The sequence below is a fragment of the Chinchilla lanigera genome, unplaced genomic scaffold (assembly GCF_000276665.1).
Source record: "Chinchilla lanigera isolate Chin_1 unplaced genomic scaffold, ChiLan1.0 scaffold00058, whole genome shotgun sequence".
NCBI lineage: Eukaryota > Metazoa > Chordata > Mammalia > Rodentia > Chinchillidae > Chinchilla > Chinchilla lanigera.
In genome coordinates this window covers 8,716,879-8,729,738 of record NW_004955459.1, presented here as the reverse complement: position 1 = coordinate 8,729,738, position 12,860 = coordinate 8,716,879, and positions in this window count along the sequence as shown.

Sequence of the window (12,860 nt, the reverse complement as noted above, 5' to 3'; positions counted from 1 at the left end):
CTAGCCAGTAGCTCACAAGTATTTTTTTTCTCTTCCTTCCCTGCCCTTCCACTCCCTATTCCCTGACCGCTAAGAACATTCTGTTCTCGTTGAACTTCTCAATGAACACTGCAACTCACTTCTCTGGCAGACGGAGGGCCCTTGGCCGACTGGGATCATCGGCTCTAGGCTGGGACCTCACACAGAATCCAGGAGAGTCAGACTAAAGGGCACACCTGAGCCCGCTGAGGTGGCCCGAGAGTTCCAGGCTCCTTACGGCTTTTGGGGCAAGCTCAGCCCTGGGCTTGGTTTCAGCCTCTGTAAGCGGTGCTGCCAGCTCTGCAGATTTGTCTCCCTGATCACCCTGGGTACAGCCTGGCCCTCTGTACTCACTAGCTGCCCCTCATCTCCACTGCCCATGCAATACCCAGGCTCGGCTCCTGGGCTGACACTGAGTTCCTCCGGATGCCACCCAGTCGGTGTGCTGTGTTGCAGTAGTTGCCTAATGGGGGTGGGATCTTGGTACAGTGGTGACTGTAAAGAATGCCCTTGTTTGTAGGAAATCTGGAAACCCGGCGAGGGGAAAGGGCTTGCAGTTGCAGCTCACCCTGAAACCTCTCTGGAAAAGTTTATTAAGGGACCAGGAGGGAGGGAGAAGGAGAAGCAAATGTGGTCAAATGTTAACATCTTAAGAAATCTGAGTAAATCATACTGAACATTTATTGTTCTACTTTTGAAACTTCTCTGTTAGGTTGAAATTATTTTTAGGGGCTGGGTGTAGCTCAGCGGGTATATGTGAAGCCCTGTGTTCAACCCCAATACCAGAGAGACAGAGAGAGAAATGGAAAGGAATGAAAAGACAAGACTTCTTAAGATAAAAATTGTAGGAAGTGGAGTAGGGTGCTGAGCTTTAAAACCACATCACACTCCAGCCTCATGTCCAGAAAGCACCCCAGCCCTCCAAGCTGGGGTGCAGGCCCCTCCTCCCCTCTGCTGTCCCCACACTATTTTCATGGCTGCTTCCCAAGCAGACATGGGGATGGGGATGGGGATTTAGCTCAGCGGCAAAAGCACCTGCCTGGCAAGCGCAAGGTCGTGAGTTCGATTCCTGGTACCGGAAGAAAAACAAGAACAAAAACAAACAAACAAACAAACAAACCAAGCAGACATGGGGAATGTGAGGATGGGGACAGATCTGATCCACAGACCCCTCTCTCCCACTCTGTGCTCAGGCTCCACATGGGCCCAGCCTCGGAGGCTGCAGTGGACCAGGGAAGGAGGAGACAGAACTGCGTCCTGGGCCTGGGGCCACATGCATACCTAGCACTCAGGGCCACTCATTGGCGCCCTGAGGCCAGGCCTTCCCAATCACCCAACCTACTGGTAGGAGGTGGCCAGGCCGTCTGAGAGTGCCTTCCCTCCCTCTAGGGACTAGAGAGGAAATGTGGTGGGGGCAGGCAGGGGAAGAGGGACCAAGCAGATGGACGCACAGCCACCAGGACCTCTTTGTTGGCCTGAGGCAGGCACTGTAGGGTGAAGGGAATGAAGGAGAGGCCTGGGCTTGTCATCTGTCCCTCCACTGAGCAGCTTCCTGTCGGGGCTCTGCTCCAGCGGGTGACGCCACAACCCATGAAACAAACCCCGCGTGCATGGGGCCTACATCCCAGCCCTCACTGTGGGGTCTATGAAGTTCCTGGTGTGCTGTGGTGTCAGGATTTAGACTAAGTCAGGGGACAAATAGAGAGTGAGAGTAGACGGGGCCTGAGAGGCATGGTGACTGCCCATGACTGTCTCCGCTCAGTTCCTACAGGGACGCATTCTCATGAACCATGCTGCGCGACACTCCACAGAGCAAGGCCTGCCTACGAGTAATGAAGGGAACAGGGTAGAGCTGGAGGAAGATTGGCCTGGCCAACAGCGGCAAATGCAAAGGCCCTGAGGAAGGGCACAGGTAGAGGTTGAAGGCAGTGGGCTGAAAACCCCAGCCCTCTAATCCCGCCATGAGGGGTAACTGTTGTGACTAACTTGGGAGCACACAAAAGACACCTCACTTTCAAGATCCTGGGGACAGTTCTTTCTCTTTTGGTGGCATTGAGGATAGAGCCGGGGCCTTGCACCTCCTGGACATGGACTCTACCACCGAGCTGTGAGTGTATTGTGTATTCCCAGCCCCAATTCCAAAGATGCTAAGAAGTATGTGTGCCAGGAAATGGGTGAATACCAGATATGTATTTCACAATATCACAGTGGGCTTAGGTGCAATACAAAAGAATCTTTCACCCTCTTGAAGAGGTCACCTATGTTATTTTATTTATGTCACTAGGATAAACCTGGGACCCTGTGCATACTAGGCAAACACTTTCTTACCAAGCCAGCTCCCACCCCCACAGTTCCTTTGCTGAGGCCCCAGTAGCTCTCTTGTTGTGTCCCAGGGTTCTTGCTGGGGCCATGAGAGCCGAGGACAACGTTGCACCCTGCCTGGATTGGAGGCCGTCCTGGGATCCCCTGAAGAGCTGTCTGGCAGACTGCATGCACCGGTCTGGTTTGCAGGAAGGGCAGGTGGTTGGGGGAAGAGGCATAAGCTCGGGTTCAGGTGAGTGCCGAGTGCTTTCCAGTGTCATCGCCTTGAAACCAGGCCACTGTCCCGGGAAGCAAGTGTGACTGTCCTTAATGAATGGCCTTAGGGTGCAGGGCCCAGAGTACACACAGGTAGATCCGGCCCAGTTCCTTAGCTGGCCCAGGTGTGGGCTGCAGGTTTCCCAGGTGGCAGCTGGACGAGTGCTCCTGGGCCGGGCTCCCTGTACACCAACAGGCAGAAGGCCAGAAGGCAGCTCCCCCTCTGCTCCCTTCTGTGGGATCCTCCTCATTTTGTGGCCACTCAGGCAGAGCAGCATCAGTGAAGAAGGGCCACGGGGAAGCGGCTGTTGCCTGGCATGGAGGCCTGGGGAGTGCAGGAGAGATGGGCGAGGCACCAGGGAAGGTGCCACATCTTGCTCATGCAGCAGCCACATGACCCACAAGCGAGTGTTGCCACAGCCAGCGTGTGGAAAAAACCCAAAGAGAGGCAAGCGCAGGAAGAGGAGGAGAAGGCAGAGGTGCCTGGGCCCCAGGAACTGCCTGCTGCGCTGGTTACACCCCAGGGCAGGTCCTTCTCTTGACTGATTTCTTCCTCTTTTGTCAGTCTATCTTACTGTGCAATCTAACATGCATACAAAAACAGGTCCAAAACAGATGCACAGCTCAATGACCTATCACAAAGCGAACACCCATGAAGTCACCACCTGGTCCAGAAATAGTCGCCACTGTGTTCTCCTGGAACTGCGGCCAGCTCAGCCTACTCTTGTGACATTCAGGTCCCTGGGGCCTTGCCCTTCCACTTGACATCACCTTAGCATCCTGAGACATCACCTTTGATGTCTCATTCACCAGGCTTCACCGTGGCTCGGTTGCTTCCCGCCCTGTCTTGTCCTGGCATCCTTCCTGCGCAGTTGTCACTTGCTGTGACCGGAACTTCACTGACGTTTCCATGGCAAGTGTTGGCTGGGTTTGGCTGCTCTGGCACCAGCCACACCTTCACGGCAAAGCACCGAGCAAGTTCCTGGGACTGAGGCTCCCGTGCTTGGGACCCTCCCAGGCCTCACCCTGTGTACCTCTGCATATGGCTGTTCACCTGCACCCCCCACACACCATTATACCCTTTATTAATATAAAAAGCTGGCAAACATCAGGGAAGTGTTCCTTGGAATTGAAGAGGGATCATGCAGCCAAGCATGGATCTGTAGCCAAGCATGGGCCACCCGGAAACTCACCACTTGCAATTGGCATCCAAAGTGAAGTGATGGCCTTGCAGGACTGACTCCTTAACCCTTGGGGCTGCCCAACTCCAGGTGGGTGTCCAGAGAGTTGGAGAATGGGTTGGTGTGGGAAGTGAACTACAGAGAAAGCAGTGTGCTCCCTGCACTCCTCAGGACATGGCAGTGGGCTCCTTTTCAGAACGGATGGGCCACCATGTCACCTGCAGCCCTCAGGTACGTTGCTTCCTTTCTATGGACCTCAGTTTCCCCAGTGGCAGCAGCAATAACAATGCCAGGAGAGTTTGCACCAGCTCAGTTGCCACCCCTGCCACACATAGCTGTTTCAGAAGTCTGTGGCCCTGCCGCATCCCAGGCTAGCCCCTGACAACAGCTCTGGGCTTCTTTTTCTATTTTTTGTGGGGTTTTTGCAGTCCTGGCGGGGAAACCGCAGGCCTCGTGCATGCTATGCAAGCTCTCTACCACTGAGCGCCGGCTCTTAGCAGCCCTTTTTATTTTGAGTCAGGGTCTCATTAAATTGCTAAGTTGCCCAGGGTGACCTCAAACCCTAGAACCTCCCTCCTCAGCCTCTCCAGGCTGTACCACAGATGCTGAATGTGCTGCTATGGTCTGTTTCCTTCCGTGGTAACTTTGGAGGAGCTGTTATGCAGCATGCAGCCCTGACAGGCTTCTAGGTCCTCTGCAGCAGGGCTTCTCCAGGACCGTGGGTCCTGGTTCTGGCTGCAGTCCTGCCGCATAGTTGTGTCGTGCAGGAGTGGTGTCCTCCCACACAGCCTCCATCCCTTCTATGCCAGACTTTCAGCCCCGCCCGACAGTGGGCCCCTGTGTCCGCAGCCCAGCCCAGGCCCAGCTCTGTTTTGCATTCAAACATTTGGCCACGGGGGTTTGGAACTGTGCAGGCCCTTTTGTCTTTCCAACAACAATGTGCTTTTTTTCTTAAAGGTAACAGTGCACACTCAGGTTTGTCAGACAAGCAAGGTTCACATGAAGATTCTGAAGGAAGCAGGAAACTATGACAGCCCCTCTTAACTGTCATCTCCCCCAGCAGCTCCAGAGTGAGAGGTCATCAGAAGCACCCAGTACTGCAGCAGCATGCTGCCCTGGGGTGCAGAGAGATGGCTGCATGCAACAGCGAAGACGGAGTGAATCCACGCAAGACCCCAAAGACAGGCCCACTTCTCACCCTTTCTTTTCCCCTTCTTCCCTCCCTCCCTCCCCTTCTCTCTCCCTCTTCTCTTCTTCCCTTCCTTCTTCCCTCCCTTCTACCTTCTTTCCTTTCTTCCTCCCTACCTCCCATCCTCCCTTTTTTCCTTCCTTTCTTTTCTTTCACTTTTTTCATCTTCTTTTTTCTCTTCCTTCCTCTGTCCCTCCCTCCTTTTCTCTTTTTCTTTCTTTTTTTCTTTCCTCCCCCACTTCCCTCCCTTCCTCCTTCCCTCTATTTCACCTCTTTCTCTCCCTGTTCTGAACAATATAATTATGTAATTCACACCTTCTTCCCCTACATCCTCCTTCTTAAAAAAAAGCATTACTTTCCTCCGTTCCTTCCTTCCTTCCCTCCTTCCTTCCTTCCTTCCTTTCTTCCTTCCGTCCTTCCGTCCTTCCTTCCATGCCACTGTGGCAGACAGTGGTGGACCTGTAGCTAGACTGTACTGCCCATCCACACACCCACCCAAACTGCCGGTGGGGACATGTGAGTGTCCCCTCCCTGACCTCACTGAGTAGCAGTGATGGACATCAATCCACTCTCAGGCCTGGCCCCAGGAAGCACCCCTCATCCCTCATTCCTTTCTTCATCAGGAAGAAGCAAAAGGGGCAGTGGAGATTCAGAGGTCCCCCAAATGTCAGAACTACACAGTAGAAGGAATGGAGCCCCTGAATGACCTCGCAGAATGCAGTCCTGGCTGTGCACATTGGCCTGAGACGGGAGGAAGAAATAAACCTGTGTGGTGTTAAGGTCTGAGTGTTGGGGTCAGTTTTGCAGGACTCCATGCCTCAGCCGGCTCTCCATGTCCCCAGGCCCCTCATCTGAGGATTCAACCAATATAGGATGGAAGTTAGGGAAAAACTGCACCTGTACTGAACAGGCAGACTTTTGCTCTGTTACCATCCCCAAACAGTTACAGACCATGGTATTCAGTGTCACAAGCCCTCTGGGGATGATCTAAAGTACAGGAGGACGTGGGTGACAGGCAGATGTGGCTCCATATCCCATAGAGGACTTAAGCACCTGTGGACTCTGGTGCCCATTGGGATCCTGGCACCAATGCCTATGGATACCAACCTATTGTGGCCATAACATAAGAATCTTTCATGATTTCCAGGATACTTCCAACTTAATATCTTTTTCTAATAATGACAATCAGACTGGTATTGTTTCAGAGCCTCAGGGGTTTTTTAAATGTCGTTTGTTGGGAACACTTTACAGACTGTTTAATTAATCTACAGACCCGTGCTTCACTCTCTGAAGTCACTAGTAACAAATAAAGCAGTACCCAAAATACTACTTAGAACACGTGCTGCCCGGGGCCCTCCCGGTCCCTCTCCTGGGGTCAGATTTATTCCAAAACATAGACATCTCTCCCCATGGGGCTCAGGGACACAGCCAGCCAAGGGTCAGGACAAAGCTGGGGAGGTGCCTCCAGGGCCCCGAGGGGACAGGGTCACTGTCTCAATGATGTGACACCACAGCTGGAAAAAAGGAAAGTGAGGTCCTCCCTGCGCGTCAGTTCCAACAGGCCAGTCCTTGGAGCAGAGTTTTCAGGACAGTGACAGCAGCCATAATGGAGATTCCAGAGCCTGATGAAAACACCCTTCCTGTCCTGATTATGTTGTTGTTGTTAGTACTAGGAATTGAACCCAGGGCCTTTGCATTGAGCTATACCCCCATTTTTATTTTTTATTTTGAGACAGGGTCTGAGTCACTAAATTTCCTGGGCTGAGCTCAAGCTCACAATCCTCCTGCCTCAGCCTTGCATAGTGTTGGGGTTACAGGCACACACACGAGAGTAGCCGACACCCTTCATTATCTATTTATGTGAATAATGATATATTTATTCATCTTCACTGTACCTGTTTAAAGAAGGGATTACTAGTCCCCTTTTAAAAAAAGAAAAGGACCAGAGATTAAAGGAGATGGTGCCCAGGGTGAGCAGGAGGCTGGAGGGTGGGTGTCGAGGCCCAAGGCCAGCAGCAGGGCCAGCAGAGACATGCACAGCTGTGGGAAAGATGCCAATCAGTGACCTGGAGTCCCCTGGGCAGGGCTGGCCTCCCAGCTGAGGGCTTACTTAGCTTCAAGCCCCACGCCGACCACCCTGTCCCTGAGAGGCAATCGAGGCAGTGCTGGGAGAGGAAGGAGCCTAGCACACTCCTCCTGAGGGGCCCAAGGAGACGCACACCTCTTATCTGGCCTCATGCCTCCTTCCCAGTGAGGACCAGTACCTTATCCAGGATGCATCCACTCCACACCTTCAGCTCCTCCACAGCCTCCCGGAAGCCACACGGTGCAAGGCACATCAGACTGGAGGACAGATTTGAGTCAGAACTTGGCTCTGCCAGACCCGCTGTGCAGTCTCGAGGAAGCTTCCTCCCGCTCAGCCCCAGCCTCCTCCTGGGCAGAGTGGAGACTTTAACAAGTGATGAGAACAAGGGGAGGAAAACTTTCCCTGTCCCCTCCTGTGTTCAGTGAGGGGCCTGCAATCAAGGTGACAAAGGTAGATTAGAAAGAGAAAGTTTGGCTCTTTATTCACATATGGGTGTGGGAGTTCACATAAAACTGTGACTCAAGAATATGATTAGAATCAAGACCTACAAATCCTCTTACGGGGGGGAGGGGAGGAGAGGAAGGGTACTTATTGGAAAACAAGTTAGTTTTAGGGAGGATAAAAGGGGCCTTAGGAGACAGGGAGCAGATAGGGCGTTCTGTAGCAGTGTCTGTCTGGAGGTGTTCTTGTCCTGCGCTTGTCCTGCGCTGACTTCCTGACTCCTCTCTGTGATAGCAGGGACTGACGACAAAGGAGTTCGTGGGGAGACTGTGCCCTGAGGAAGATAAGGAGAGATCTAAAGAACAACAATGAAACCTGTCTCATGGCCTGCGGGGCAGAGCACAGGTCCCTGCTGGGGGAGCTTTGCCCAGGTGCTTTCCTCTGCCGTGCTGGGGCTGGCACTCAGCGCCTCACATGCCAGGCCAGTGCCCCACCTCAAGCTGCACCCCAGCCCTTCCTGGGCCTTCCTCAGGCTGATCCTTTGGTGACCCTTTACCCAGGCCTAGGACCCCTCCCACACGCACCCCCACATTCCAGTGATCTGTGCTCGCCCCTCGTCCTCTGCTCTGGGCTGACACGCCCATCCCGTCCTATCAGGACATGCCAGCTCGTGCACGGCCAGATGCCCCTTCCCTGGGGCCGTCGGCCTCATCCTTCACTTGCCAGTCACCAATCTGCCACCACTCACTCATTCTCAAACACTCCTGGCAGCTTCTCCCTGCCAGGCCTTGGGCCGACCCGTCTGTGTGCTCCAGGAGCTCTGCTCAGTGAGAGAGGCGGACAGAAAAATGGACAGTCACAACCTAGACACAGCAGTCATGGGGGCCCAGTACAGGAGCTCAGAGGGACAGAAGGACCGGGTCAGCTGTGTTGGTGCCAGAAAAAAGGGCAAAAGGAGAGACAGAAGGAAGAAGAGGAGAACTGGCCCCTTTTTCTCCTCTCTGACAGGACCTGGGCCCCACCCTGCCCCCTCCAAGTCAGCCTTTGGGGTTACAATGCCCCCAATAGTTTGTCCTGCCAATAGGCCCTTTTCCCTAGCCGTGGAGTTTAAATATTGATTCCGTCCAATCAAGGATGGTTAAAATTCAACCCTGCCGGCTCTGGAAGCTGTCCAGCTACAGGGGCTAGAGCAAAGCAGCAGGAAGCTGAGAGGGCTGGAGAGCCAGGGGCATCACTGGGGCTTGGGGTACCGCGCAGCCTGGGCAGGCACAGCGCTGACCCCAAAACATTAGATATTATCCCAATTATGTTACACAGATGACTCTTTCTGTGTATCCTTCTCTCTGCATCTTGCAGAGGTGATTTTGGGCCTCCTACCTAGCCCAGCTCACAGCACTCACCTACTTCCCACCATTCTCATAGTTGCTCATCTTCAAGCCACTCTTTTCTTCACAAATTAATAAAACCCAGGTTTGGCCCTGGGTATAGGCCTTTGTTCTAGCTAGCCATCATTGTGGCTGGACTTAGGACCCTTGGCTCCCCATAACTACATGTATGCCTTAGTGTCATTAATCTCCCCATGGGTTGCACTGGAAAGTGGTAGAGTGGAATTAACTCAGTAGAATTTCAATAACTTTTCATGGGATTACAAATGTAAACTTCCTGGGCTGTGAAGAGGACTGTAAAGGGCTCTCTACAGGCTGGCCCTCACCGGTTGCCTCAGGGTAAGGGGTCTGGTTCTCCTGAGTCAGCCACTCAGGGCCTATCTTATCTGATACACTTAGATGAGATCTCTAGCTTACCTCATAGAGCCTTGAAAATGGGTGTCCCACCGGATGGCCACCTCTGGCCCTCCCTGTGGGTTACCACAAGCAGGGATAGTACAGCCACTATGACCAAGGGCTTCCCAGGACTTGGATGCTCTCAGTGTGGCTGCTGGCCCCAGCCTAGAGCACAGAAGGGTCGGGAGCTGGCAGCCTTCCTGCCTGAAGCAGGAGTTCCCTGCATCCCCAGGGACCCAGCTCTACTCAGCAGCCGTGAACTGAGGATGGGGTCCTCCAGTTGTGTTGTGGCTCCTCTGTCTCTGGGGGAGCCTGATCTTGATCTTCTCTGTCCCCTCCTCCCACCCCACCGTAGCTCTCACTCTGTTCACATTCCCAGGGACTCTCCCACCTCTCGGTGTCTCCCAGATAGAAGGCAGCTGCCAGTGAGTGTGGTCCCCCAGCGGCAGCCATGGCAACCCACACAACCTGTTAGCGATGCAAATCCTCAGTCCCAGCCCAGCCCACCACAGGTGGGAGGCTCATTTGGGACCCAGCACTGTGTTCTGCTTTCGCTTTTGGTTTTGTTCTGCGTTTCTGGGGACAGAAGCCAGCACCTCATCCCTGCTAAGCACTGCTCTACCGCAGACCATCTTAGCAGCGCTCCTGGACTCACTGGTAATTCTGGACACTGGACAGCATCTGAGGTGCAAACCTCAGATTAAAGCCTCCTTGGGGCCGCAGGGGAGGCTCGTGGCAGAACTCTGCCTGGCATGCACAAGGCCCTGAGTCCTGTTCCCACTACTGCCGAAAGAAAAAACAAAAGTAAATAAACAAAATATGTTGTGAATTACTCATTAAAAAAACACAAACTCTTGCCTCCTATTGGCCTCCTAGGAGACAAGGTCATTGAAATTTTAACTAAGCCATTTAATGGGTGTAACAGTGCTGTGAGGCTGACAGAGCATTGGCCCCAGTTGAGGGGTGAGGAAAGCAAGGCACAGAAAAGTTAAGCAACCTTGCCCAGGGCCACCACGCCAGGAGCGGAGTATGAAGCCAGGCATCCTGTTACCCACTACACCCCACAGGGTCCCCACAGTGTGGATTTCAGGCCAGCAGCATTAGCCTCGTGGGCTGGGAACCGTTCAGCAATACAAGTCTGAAGCTCTGGGGTGTGGCTGGCACCTGGTAAATGAGCTGCACAGGGCCTGGTGAGGCAGCTCAAAAACCCAGCTCAACACTCTGCTCCCCAAAACGCAGCCCATCCCTGCAACTGCTCTGGGAAGCTTCTTGCCCACTTTGCTCAGGGAACGTTTGCTGGGACAGCCTTGGGCATGGCTCAGCTCCTACATGGGGAGGCAGCTGCATGAGGCTGTGCCTCATGGGCCCAGCTGCCATGTTCCCCTGAGGACTGATGGGAGGAAACTGCTTCAGGAGAGCATTCTGGGCACGCTGGGCCTCTGCCACTCCGCTGTGTCCTGGGGACATAGCTACTGGCTCCTGTATCTCTCGGATTGCACCAGGGCTCCCTGTGGCCCAGAGGCTATGCAGCCACATGGGGCAGCCAGTGGCAGAGAAAGAAAGCTGAGGTGCAGGTTACTCCCCAGCACTGGCTCCATGGCTCTGGGGCCTTGGTGAGCTTCCTAGTTCCATTCTGAGCTTTTGATTGTAATCGCACTGCTGTAGACTGAATGTTCGTGTTACCCCCAAATTCATGTCAGGGTCACTGGATTAGAGGTGGGGTCTCTGGGGGCGCAGAGATCCTGCCGATGGTGCCCACGTGAATGGGATTAGCGTCCTGTTAAAAGAGGTCCAGGGAGCCCATGCACCGGTGTGAGGACAACGCTGAGAGGATGCCTCTGTGACCTGGGTAGTGGGCCCACACCAGATGCTGAACCACTGCGGCCTTGAGTGGACTTCTCTACCTGCAGAACTGTGAGAAATATATTTTTATTGCTTGTAAGTCTCCCAGTTTGTAGTATTTTGCGATAGCAGCCTGTACCAACTCAGACACCCCTCAGCTGCAGGATGGTGACAGCTGTTTCCCACTGTGCTTAGAACACAAATCTGAACAGCCCTGCACATATGCACACCCCCGCAATGCAACCCACTGACCAGTGGCACACATGCACACTTATGCATGTGTGTTCATGTGTGCACATACATGTATACCTACATACCCATATGGTATGCAAGGCCCCATATCAGTAGTGTCATAGAATAGGACACAGCCCACCAGTGGGCCAGGAAGTCACCTTAGTAGGCTAGGACCTGCATTTCTAAAGAAAAAAATCCAAGTATTATTTTGTGAAACTCCTCATATGCAAGTGTGTACTGTGACACTGACAGTTGTGAGAATCGCTAGATTCTCTGATGTAGCCCCTGACCACTCCCACCTCCCAGGGTGTCTCTCATTCAGCTCCAAAGGCCTGCCTCTGGGGTGCTGGGCAACACCCCATTTCCTACTCAGGGCTCCACTTGGGCTGCTCCATTTCCCTGGGAGCCCCACTCAATGCTGTCCTTGGGCTCCCTGCTTCACCAATGTGGTCTCATTTCAGACCCCAAAGGTGCAGGGCAGGAGCATCCGGTGCCCCAGAGAAGACCAAGCATCAGTGAGGGGCCCAAGGCTACAGCCCCCACTCGGGCCCACTCTGCCCCTCCCAGGGGTGTGTGGCAAGCTGAGCAGAGAAGGGCCTGCCGAGTGCAGGGCAGAGGAGCTCGGGAACGCTGTGGTCTGGGCAGGAAGGTTTCTGAGCAGGGTGGGGGCTGCCAGAGAGCATAACTGGAGTAGGAAGGGGGGGTTGAGGTGCCATCCCTGGCCTCAGCAGGTGGCAAGGGGGTGGGGGTCGCATTGCCAGTGTCACAGGGAGTGTCTGCCACAGCCCACCTCCTGATCACACTTTTAAATGCATGGCTTCTTGTTTAGGGCAGGCTACTATTCAAAGCAAACAAACCAAACAAACAAAAACAGGAAGTGTTGGTGAAGAAGTGATGAAGTTGGAGCCCTTCTTGAGCAGGGCTAGTGGGAATGCACAATAATACAGCCACTCTGGAAAACAGCATGGCACTTCCTTTAAAAAATGAAACTCCATACGATGCAACCATCCCATTCTAGGTTTATAGCCAAAAGAAAGGAAGCGGAGTCTGCACACATCCATATACATGGTATTGATAATAGTCGGAAGGTGGAGGCCAAGAATCTACTGATGGACCAATACACAAAATGCTGCCTGGCCACACAGGCGATTTTTCAACCCTGAAGAGGGAGAAGAGGCTGATGACACCCGCTGCAAATTAAGGCAGGCAGGAAAAGACAAATACTGCACAATTCCATTACATCACACACCTTGTGTCATCAAACTCACAGGAACAGAAAGTGGATGGCGGCTGCCCGGGGCCAGGGAGGGAAAATAGGGGTTAGTGTTTCACGGGTTCAGGGTTTCACTATTGCAAGGTGAAAGCCTGAATCTCTACAGAGGACAGTGATGGCTTCCCACTGGGAACAACTTCATGCCACCAACTGCGCACCTAAAAATGGCAAAGATGGTAAAGTTGATCTCTTACAACAATTTAGTAAGCAAAACAACTCAAGGCCTGAGCCACAGGGG